Genomic DNA, 9,253 nt, shown 5'->3' on the forward strand with positions numbered 1-9,253 from the left:
ACAGGCAACCCCCACATGTACTCAATCGGTAAAGGGACTTTTCCGGCACACTGGCCCTGGTGAGAGAAAGAACAGTGAAGGGTGCACAGCACTACCAGGTGGAAAAAGCCCTTTAACCCCTGTTGCATGACATAATATTACGTCACGTAGAAGGTGTGGGGGTGTTTGGAGCTGCTTGGAGCCATAGGCTGGGCTTTCTAGGAGACTTTGTTTTGTACTAGCTGTTGCAGTACTGAAGTATTGCAAAACACCACATTACAGCTTGGCATGCAAAAATAAAAAAATAAAAAACAAAAGAAAAAATTAGGAGGTCTCAGAAAAATAGTTAAAGGGAATCTTTCACCTTTTGCTATGTGTTTGGATGGGGCAGAAACCTCGATTGCAGCCCCCTTACTGGGCTGCTTGGTGTAGTTTTGATATAATCCCTGTTTTCTCTGCTGTGGATGTAGCAGTGCTCAGAATGCTGAGCTGTGTTTAACTCCGCCCACACCCGATTGGCAGCTTCCCGTGTACACTAAGTAAGCTGCCAATCAGGTGGGGCGGGGTTACACAGATTGGCCTGACTGGTCTGCACATGACACCTAGTTCTGCAGTGATAATCTTCTGTTGATAAAACACATTGTACTGAAACTACAGCATACAGCCTAATAAGTGACATCTCTCTGGAATTAGGGTTTCTGCTCCTGCTATTCTCAGATTTAATAGCAAAAACCTGACGACAGATTCCCTTTAAAAGGAATGTATCACATATATTTATAAAAAAAAAAAGTAACTTTCAAGTTTGTGCACACGTTGCGGATACGCATCAGTTTTCCATCCGGTTTACAGTACCATGTAAACCTATGGAAAACCAAATCTGCAGTTCCCATGGTGCAGAAAATACCATGTGGAAACGTGTATTTTCCGCAGCGCTTTACACCTGTTCCTTTATAGGAATCCGCAGGTGGTTAAAACGCAGGTAAAATCCACACAAAAACCACTGGAAATCCGCAGGTAAAACGCAGTGCATTTTACCTGCAGATTTTTCAAAAACTGCGGAAAATTCGCACACAAATCCACAACATGTGCACATAGCCTTAAGCTTTACAACATATAGAAGTCAATAGGTCAGAGCCCATCTATTGCTGACAGTTTTCTAAGCACATCATGTGATCTGTGCAGAGAGGGGGAAGATGTGAGCTGTGTTCGTCACCTTCAAACACAGAAGTCGCAGAATTTTATGGCATATGGACATAATAGAAGGGTTGCCACATTCAGGATAACCCCCTTAAGGAGTCAATTGAATGGTCGTGTTTTCACAATATATTTGCCTTGCTGAAGAAACGTATGAGCAAATAAGGGTTATTGAAAATCGGGCTTGTAGATCTGGAGGGGGCTCTGGGCCGCGGGAGTCTCGTGGAAGGACTCCCCAAGTCGCAGGATACCGACGGAGGTCCCTCCGCGACAAGGTAGAGCTGTGTGCTCCCATTAGCTGCCTCATCCCTTCACAAAGGGGCTCTGAGGCAGCGGCTGCTGCTGCGGTGTTCGGCGCTGTTCCCTCAGGCTCCACATACAGCCGGCGCTGTTCCCCAAACTTCCGGTCCGGCGCTCCGTGTCAGAGGGCGCTGGTAACGACTTGGGGGGGGGGGGGGCATGGCCGGATACCCGGGGTCGGCGGCGCCGGTGGTTTCCGGGTGAGCCGAAATACTTTGGCGGAACAGGAGTCTGGAGAATGATAGCGCCAGGATCAAGGTCCCAGGCTTGTTGGCGTGCGTTCCAGATGGCGCATGCGCAGTACAGCTGGGGACCTGCAATCACCGTAGATGCCAGTAGCTGAGCTTGGAAGGAGGACGAATCAGACGTCTTGAAGTCGGGTAAGGCTGACTAATGACGGATAGCTGACAGCACACCTGACTTAGTAAGATGGAAGGTGCTAGTCGTCCAGACGTCCAGTCCTTAGAGCTGCCTACGGACCATGTGAGTAGTCGTGGTGGGGAAGTACCTAGCGGGACTTTGGATCAGTAGCTACAGGGCTTTCCTTTACATTTTTTAGGACAAGCACATTCCCAAGCGGTGTGCCACTAAGAAAAAGGCTATCCGATGTCCGTTATGTGCCACCAAGCTCCCAGATTGTTATAACAAGAAGTTATGCGAAGCGTGCATCGCTGAACTACTCAAAGACGAACAAGCTTCATTATTAACTAACATTAAGACCATGATTAGAGACGAAGTCCAGGCTACAGTATCAACATTGGTGCCATCCCAGTCTCCTCACCCTAAGAGGCCCAGATGGGATATGGACTTAAGTTCAGAAGAAGGAGGTGTTTCAGGATATTCTGATCCAGACTCAGAACCGAGGAATTGCCACCTTCATCAATTTCCGGAGGAACGAAAGAGATACCTGTTCTCATTCGAAAATACAAATGTGCTACTGAAAGCAGTTGGGAGCACTATGAAGATAGAGGACGCCACTGAACCACTATCGGTTCAGGACGAAATGTTCGGGGGCCTGAGAACCCCGCAGAAATAGAGTATTTCCAGTCAACAACCATATAACGGCGATGATACTGGAGGAATGGGAAGATGTAGGAAAAAAGCTAGTAGTCCCGAGGGACTTCAAGTACCGTCTTCCCTTTGATCCGGAAGAAACTAAAGTCTGGGAATCTGTCCCAAAAATTGATATTCCGGTAGCTAAAGTCTCAAGGAAAACAGCTATTCCTTTTGAAGACTCGTCTAGGTTAAAAGACCCAATGGATAAAAGATCAGAAGATCTCCTTAAAAAAAGCCTGGGAGTCGTCAGCTGCCATTATGAAGACAAACATAGCGGCCACCTCTGTAGCAAGATCCATGAGTCTCTGGGTAGACGAGCTGGAAGGTCATATTAAAGACAGGACTCCCAGGGAAGAAATTCTGAAATCTCTCACCGTACTGAAAATGGCGACTGATTTCATGGCAGATGCTTCAGCGGAGTCAGTGCGGTTTGCTGCCAGAAACAACGCAATGTCAAATGCGGCAAGACGGGCCTTGTGGCTGAGATCTTGGACGGGAGATACTTAATCAAAAAACAAACTGTGTTCGATTCCATTCTCAGGGTCTCATGTTTTTGGTCCAGTCCTAGATGAGCTGCTCGAGAAAGCATCCGACAAGAAAAAAGGCTTTCCCGAAGAGAAGCCAAAGAAGACGCCATTCTTTCGAAAAAAAACTCGCTCCCACCCAAGGCAGGACTACAGAGGGAAACGGAAGTCCGGCAGATGGAGCTACCCTAAAGGTGGCAGAGGAAGAGGTTCCTTTCGAGACCAATCATCAGGACCCAGCAGAAAATGACGCCAACAATATAGGAGGAAGACTATGGTACTTCCTAGAGGGATGGCAGAATATTACTCAGTCAGTGGATTCTACAGACAGTTGCACAAGGGTACAAGATAACATTTACTCACCTACCCCCCAAAAGGTACTGTTTGACACGTACAGAGTCGTCAGCAGTTCATTAAAGGCTGCTAACAGACATACAAGAACTCTTAGAGCTGCAAGTCATAGTTCCGGTACCCCATCACCAGCAGTTTCAGGGTCATTACTCCAGTCTATTCTCCATAAAAAAAAACAAGCGGAGAATACCGTACAATAATAAACTTAAGACCATTAAACCAATGGGTGGCTTACAAACGCTTCAAGATGGAATCTCTACGATCGATCATACCTTTGATAAAAAAAAGAACTCGGTAAGGCTACTTTCACACTTCCGTCTTTTAGAATCAGTCACAATCCGTCAAAGTGTTGAAAAGACGGATCCTGTGCAGATTTTAAAAAACGGATGCACTGGATCCTGTTTTTTGACGGATCCGTCGATGCAGCAGCTGCAGGAAAAATGGGTTAAATTAAAGGAATAGAAATCCTTCCAGGCATGCTCAGTGTAAAAAAACAATCTGTTGCTGGATTCCGTCATTTGACGGACAGCAACGGATCCTGCGCTCCCATAGGCTTCCATTCTAGCCAATGACGGATGCCGCGGGATCCGTCGCTGTACGTTTTTTTTCGACGCAGACAAAAAACGTTACATTGAACGTTTTTTCCAGACGACGGTCCGCCAAAACACGATGGATCTGTCGCACGACGGATGCGACGTGTGGCCATCCGTCGCTAATACAAGTCTATGGGAAAAAAAATGAATCCTACGGGCACATTTGCAGGATCCGTTTTTTCCCCAAAATGACGCATTGCAACGAATCTGAAAAGACGGAAGTGTGAAAGTAGCCTAATGTGCATGCTAGATCTCAAACATGCATACTATCATGTGCCCATCCATCCCTCACACCAAAGATTCCTCAGGTTTGCAATAAGAAGCCACAAGAAGATACTTCATTTCCAGTTTCAGTGTCTACCATTCGGTCTCGCCTCTGCTCCAAGAATATTCACAAAACTCATGACAGAGGTCATGGCTCATCTAAGAGAAAAAAGTTCTCATCGCTCCATACCTGGACGATCTATTGCTGATAGCAGATTTGTCTCAGAAGATGGAAGAATCCTTAAAAATTACCATATCACTCCTGATGTGTCTAGGGTGGATAATAAATTCAAAAACGTCAAGTCTCAAACCAGAAACACAGAAATTATTTCTGGGAGTGCTATTAGATTCCGAACAGGAATACTCCTTCTTACCAGACCAAAAACAACGGACAATCAAAAAAGAACTTCAAACATTAAGAAAACGCAAATACATTTCCATCAGGAGAGCCATGAGGATTCTAGGTCTGATGACCTCATGTATTCCCAACATACAATGGAGCCAGTTTCACTCCAGAACTCTTCAACGAGAAGTTCTTTCGGTATGGAATGGAAAGAAAAGTTCATTAGACAACAAGATGTTACCCAGCGAGGTAAAACAGTCCCTCTCATGGAGGGTCGACATAGAAAACCTCAAAAAAGGGAGACCTTGGAGAGTATCTACATGCGTAAATATAACCACCGATGCAAGCTTAAGAGGCTGAGGAGCCCACATGGAAGGGCGTTACCTTCAAGGAACATGGCCATCATCGGTACGCAACAGTTCCTCCAATTACAGGGAACTCAGAGAGGTTTGGGAAGTACTAAAAAGGTGCCAAGACGAGATGCAGGGGCATCACATTAGAATCTTCTCAGACAACTCGACCACGGTAGCCTTTCTTCTTCATCAGGGAGGTCCGAGGCACCGTCACCTCCAGGGACTAGCAGAATCAATATTCTCTTGGGCGGAAGGCACCGTGAAGTCCATCACGGCGGTACATCGAAAAGGTTCAGAGAACCAGATAGCGGACTTTCTCAGCAGAGAAAAGGTTCAACCTTCAGAGTGGTCTCTAAACGGAGAAGTCTTTGTTCAGCTAACTCAACAATGGGGCACTCCACAAATAGATTTATTCGCCTCAAAGCAAAATACAAAGACAAAAGAATTATTTTAATTAAATCCAAGAGACAATCCAACTGGCATAGATGCCTTGGCTCAACACTGGAAAATGGAACTTGCGTATGCATTCCCTCCACTCACTTTTATTCCCAGAGTTCTGAGGAAGATTCAGGAAAGTCTGGCAGTGGTAATCCTAATAGTGCTCCAAGAGGAGCTGGTTTCCCCTGCTGAGATGGATGGCATTGGAAGAACCAGTTCTACTACCGCTAAGGTGAGATCTTCTGACGCGAGGACCGCTGGTCCATCAAAATCTAAACATGCTACAACTTTCGGCATGGATCTTGAAAAGGAGATCCTAAGATCAAAAGGACTATCGGATTCGGTTATCTCAACCATGCAAACAAACAGGAAGCCAGTGACCTTGGCTATATACCTAAAAATTTGGAAGAAATTTTGCGCACAGAGCAATACTCCAATATCCGTTTCCCAAGAACCAGATATTCCTCAGATCTTAAATTTTCTCCAAGCAGGCTTTGATATGGGTTTGAGGCCTAGTACGCTAAAAGTACAAATTTCAGCTTTAAACGCCTTTTATGATTATCCACCAGCTGATCACCCCTGGGTAGTGAGGTTCATCAAAGCTACGCAAAGTATCAAACCAACAATACATAGTTCAGTACCCCCCTGGAACCTCAGCTTGGTACTAAACGAATTACGGAAAGCTCCATACGAGCCGCTAGATCAGGCAGACCTAAAGTCTGTAAACAATTCAAGACTGTCTCCCTAGTCGCAATAACTTCGGCAATGCGAATAGGTGAGATCCAGGGCCCTGTCCATAACAGATCCATACTTAAAAATACAAGAAGATTGCATCATTCTAAAATTGGATCCTTCGTTTCTCCCAAAAGTTGTGACAGACTTTCACAGAAACCAGGAAATTATTTTGCCTACGTTCTGCCAGAACTACAACAATGACAAAGAACGTTCTCTCCATTCCCTGGATGTTAAAAGAACAGTATTGCAATATCTAAAACTTACAGTCGGCTGGAGAATTGACTCAACCAAATTTGCCGGCCGGAAACTTGGTCTAGCTCAAATACCTTTTGCAAACACTACAAGCTGGACATTGTCAAATCAACAGACTGTCTTTGGGAGGAAAGTCCTCCAAGCTGTAATCCCACCCTCAATAGGAGTTATTTTTTTTATTTCTCCTGTGATGCTGTCAGGAGGGACGACCCGGAAACTAGGAATTAGTCCTACCGGTAATGGTATTTCCAGGAGTCCATCATGGCAGCACCCATTATTTACCCTCCCTTGAACTCCTGTCTGATGTGTGATATAAACATGTATAGAGAGGAAGTTCAATAAAATTGCATTGTATCCATCCTGGTGTGGTACTTTGTAAAATCACTGAAGGGTGGAGGAGGGGAGGGGCTATTTAACCTCTTCTGTGTTCCTGGCCCTATCAAGGATATGAAGGGCAACCTCCTGTGGTGCCGTCATGATGGACTCCTGGAAATACCATTACCGGTAGGACTAATTCCTAGTTTTATTTTAATTCTTTTTTTAACAGGGATATCGTGCCCACATTGCTATATATTAAGTGGGCTGTGTTATATACCATGTGGGCTATTATATACTACGTTGCTGTACTATATACCATGTGGGCTATTATATACTACGTTGCTGTACTATATACTACGTGGCCTGTGCTATATACTGCGTGGCTGTTATATACTACGTGGCTGTGCTATATACTACGTAACTGTGCTATATACTACGTGGGCTGTGCTATATACTACATGGGCTGTGCTATATACTGTGTGGCCTGTGTTATATACTGCGTGGCCTGTGCTATATACGTGGCTGTGCTATATACTACGTGGCTGTGCTATATACTACGTGGCTGTTCTATATACTACGTGGCTGTGCTATATACTACGTGGCTGTGCTATATACTACGTGGCTGTGCTATATACTACGTGGCTGTGCTATATACTACGTGGGCTATGTTATAAGATATGTGGGCTGTGAGACTCTTTCGCCCGGAGCCCGCCCTGGCTTCACTGATTAGTCGCGCCCAGACGGCCGCAAACAATCAGCGACAGACACAGTCTGTCTGCCAATTGGCGCAGGATTTGAACCACGCTTCGCTAATTGGTCACGTCCGGCCGGCCGAATCCTGTGTATTCATTGCATTACTCTGAAATCTTCATAAATAAACTAAATACATATTCTAGAATACCAGGTGCGTTAGAATCGGGCCACCATCTAGTATCATATAATTGTATATTTCATTCGTTGAATATCTGAAGTTTTATTTGCACCATCTAGTGGCTATTTAACAAAATGCAGCTGGATTCTAGAATTACATGATAAGCAAAGAACAACAGTGGTACATTAGGTCAAACTTTTTACAAACTTTTCAAAAACTAAATTCCTGATGGCTGCTATAGCCCCACAGACTAGACTTCAGTAGATTCTGCCCTTCATGAACATGAGGCTATAATATGCCACTGAGGTGCAGGAACTGTTCCCTCTCTGGAAATTATATTGTAATTGTTTTAACTCTTGAAACTTAAAGTGGTTTTCAACTTTAAGAAAAGTTTTTCCCAAATGCTTTTGTGCTTGGAAAATATAAAAATAGAGCAAATATCGTTCCCAGGGTCCTGCGCCTGCTCTCTTCTGCTGCTCCGGTTCCTGTGTTTTGGCAGCAGCGTAACATCATGGTGACAACACAGATCACTGCTGCAGCTAATCACAGAGCTCGGCAGCTTGTGCTGTCTATATTGACAAAGCCACTAAGCTTAGTGATTGGTTGCAAAGATGATGTAAGCTGTCAACACAACATCGCTACCTACCAAAACAGAGTCCGGAGACATGCACTGGACCTGGGGAGGGTGAGTACATGCTCTGTTTGATATTTTCTAACAGCTCTTACAATTTTATTTTACAAAATATTGTGCCCCTTACATAGCTGTACAGGATGGGCCACCAAAACCAGACTGGTTTCCTTCAGTGGTATGCACAGGATAATGCTTATTCATTCATCAGAATTGTCTAAAAAAAAAAATAAAAATCAGCGCTTAACTTTAATTTTACCAGAACTATGGAAGACGTGAATGAGGTCTCTAGTATCGTCTCTGCCCGGCAGGGAGTCCTCTGTGCAGGGCAGTAGTGTTGTGCCTCTAAACAGGTTCACAGAAATGCAGACTGTGCTCCTGGTCAATCTACAGACCTTCCCATTCCAGCAAACAGCAGAATAAATGGAGTAACACAGGAGCCATGAGCGATGCCTCGTGTTGGGACCCACCACAGTTATTCTGGGCATCCAGGAGAGGATTATCAGAAGCCTGAGGAAATTGACTCGGAAACTATCCCAGCAGGCGCACGTCAGCAAGACATGATGATGCACACACTGTATCAAATGAAGCCATGCCGAGTGTCCGCTACACAAGAGTTATAGGATGTGAAGACCTTTAACATGGAAAAATAAGTGTGTTTTTATTATCTAAATGTAACCACTAAGTTTCAATCTGCAATCTCCATTCCTCCATTGTCCAACCTGATCCAACTTTCAGATTTTATTCTCTTCGGGGAGCGTCTCTCACAGTAATACAGGCTGCATGTAATCTCAACGCTTCTGTAATTTTCACTTGCTTTCATGCATCATCACAGATCCAGAGCAGCACTTATCTCCTCTTTATCTGCTTTCTTCCTTTTCTATATCATGTTTTCTCTGCCCTACTTGAGACCATATACGCTTTCTCTCCTCCGTCCAGATCTGTGTAAAACCCCTGAAGATGATGGTTTTGGGGAGGTGGAGAAACATTGCCGCGATCCTTAGTGTACAGATCACTATATATGAATATTTTTACCTAATAAACCGAATACAAA

The sequence above is a fragment of the Ranitomeya imitator genome, chromosome 7 (assembly GCF_032444005.1).
Source record: "Ranitomeya imitator isolate aRanImi1 chromosome 7, aRanImi1.pri, whole genome shotgun sequence".
Taxonomy (NCBI): domain Eukaryota; kingdom Metazoa; phylum Chordata; class Amphibia; order Anura; family Dendrobatidae; genus Ranitomeya; species Ranitomeya imitator.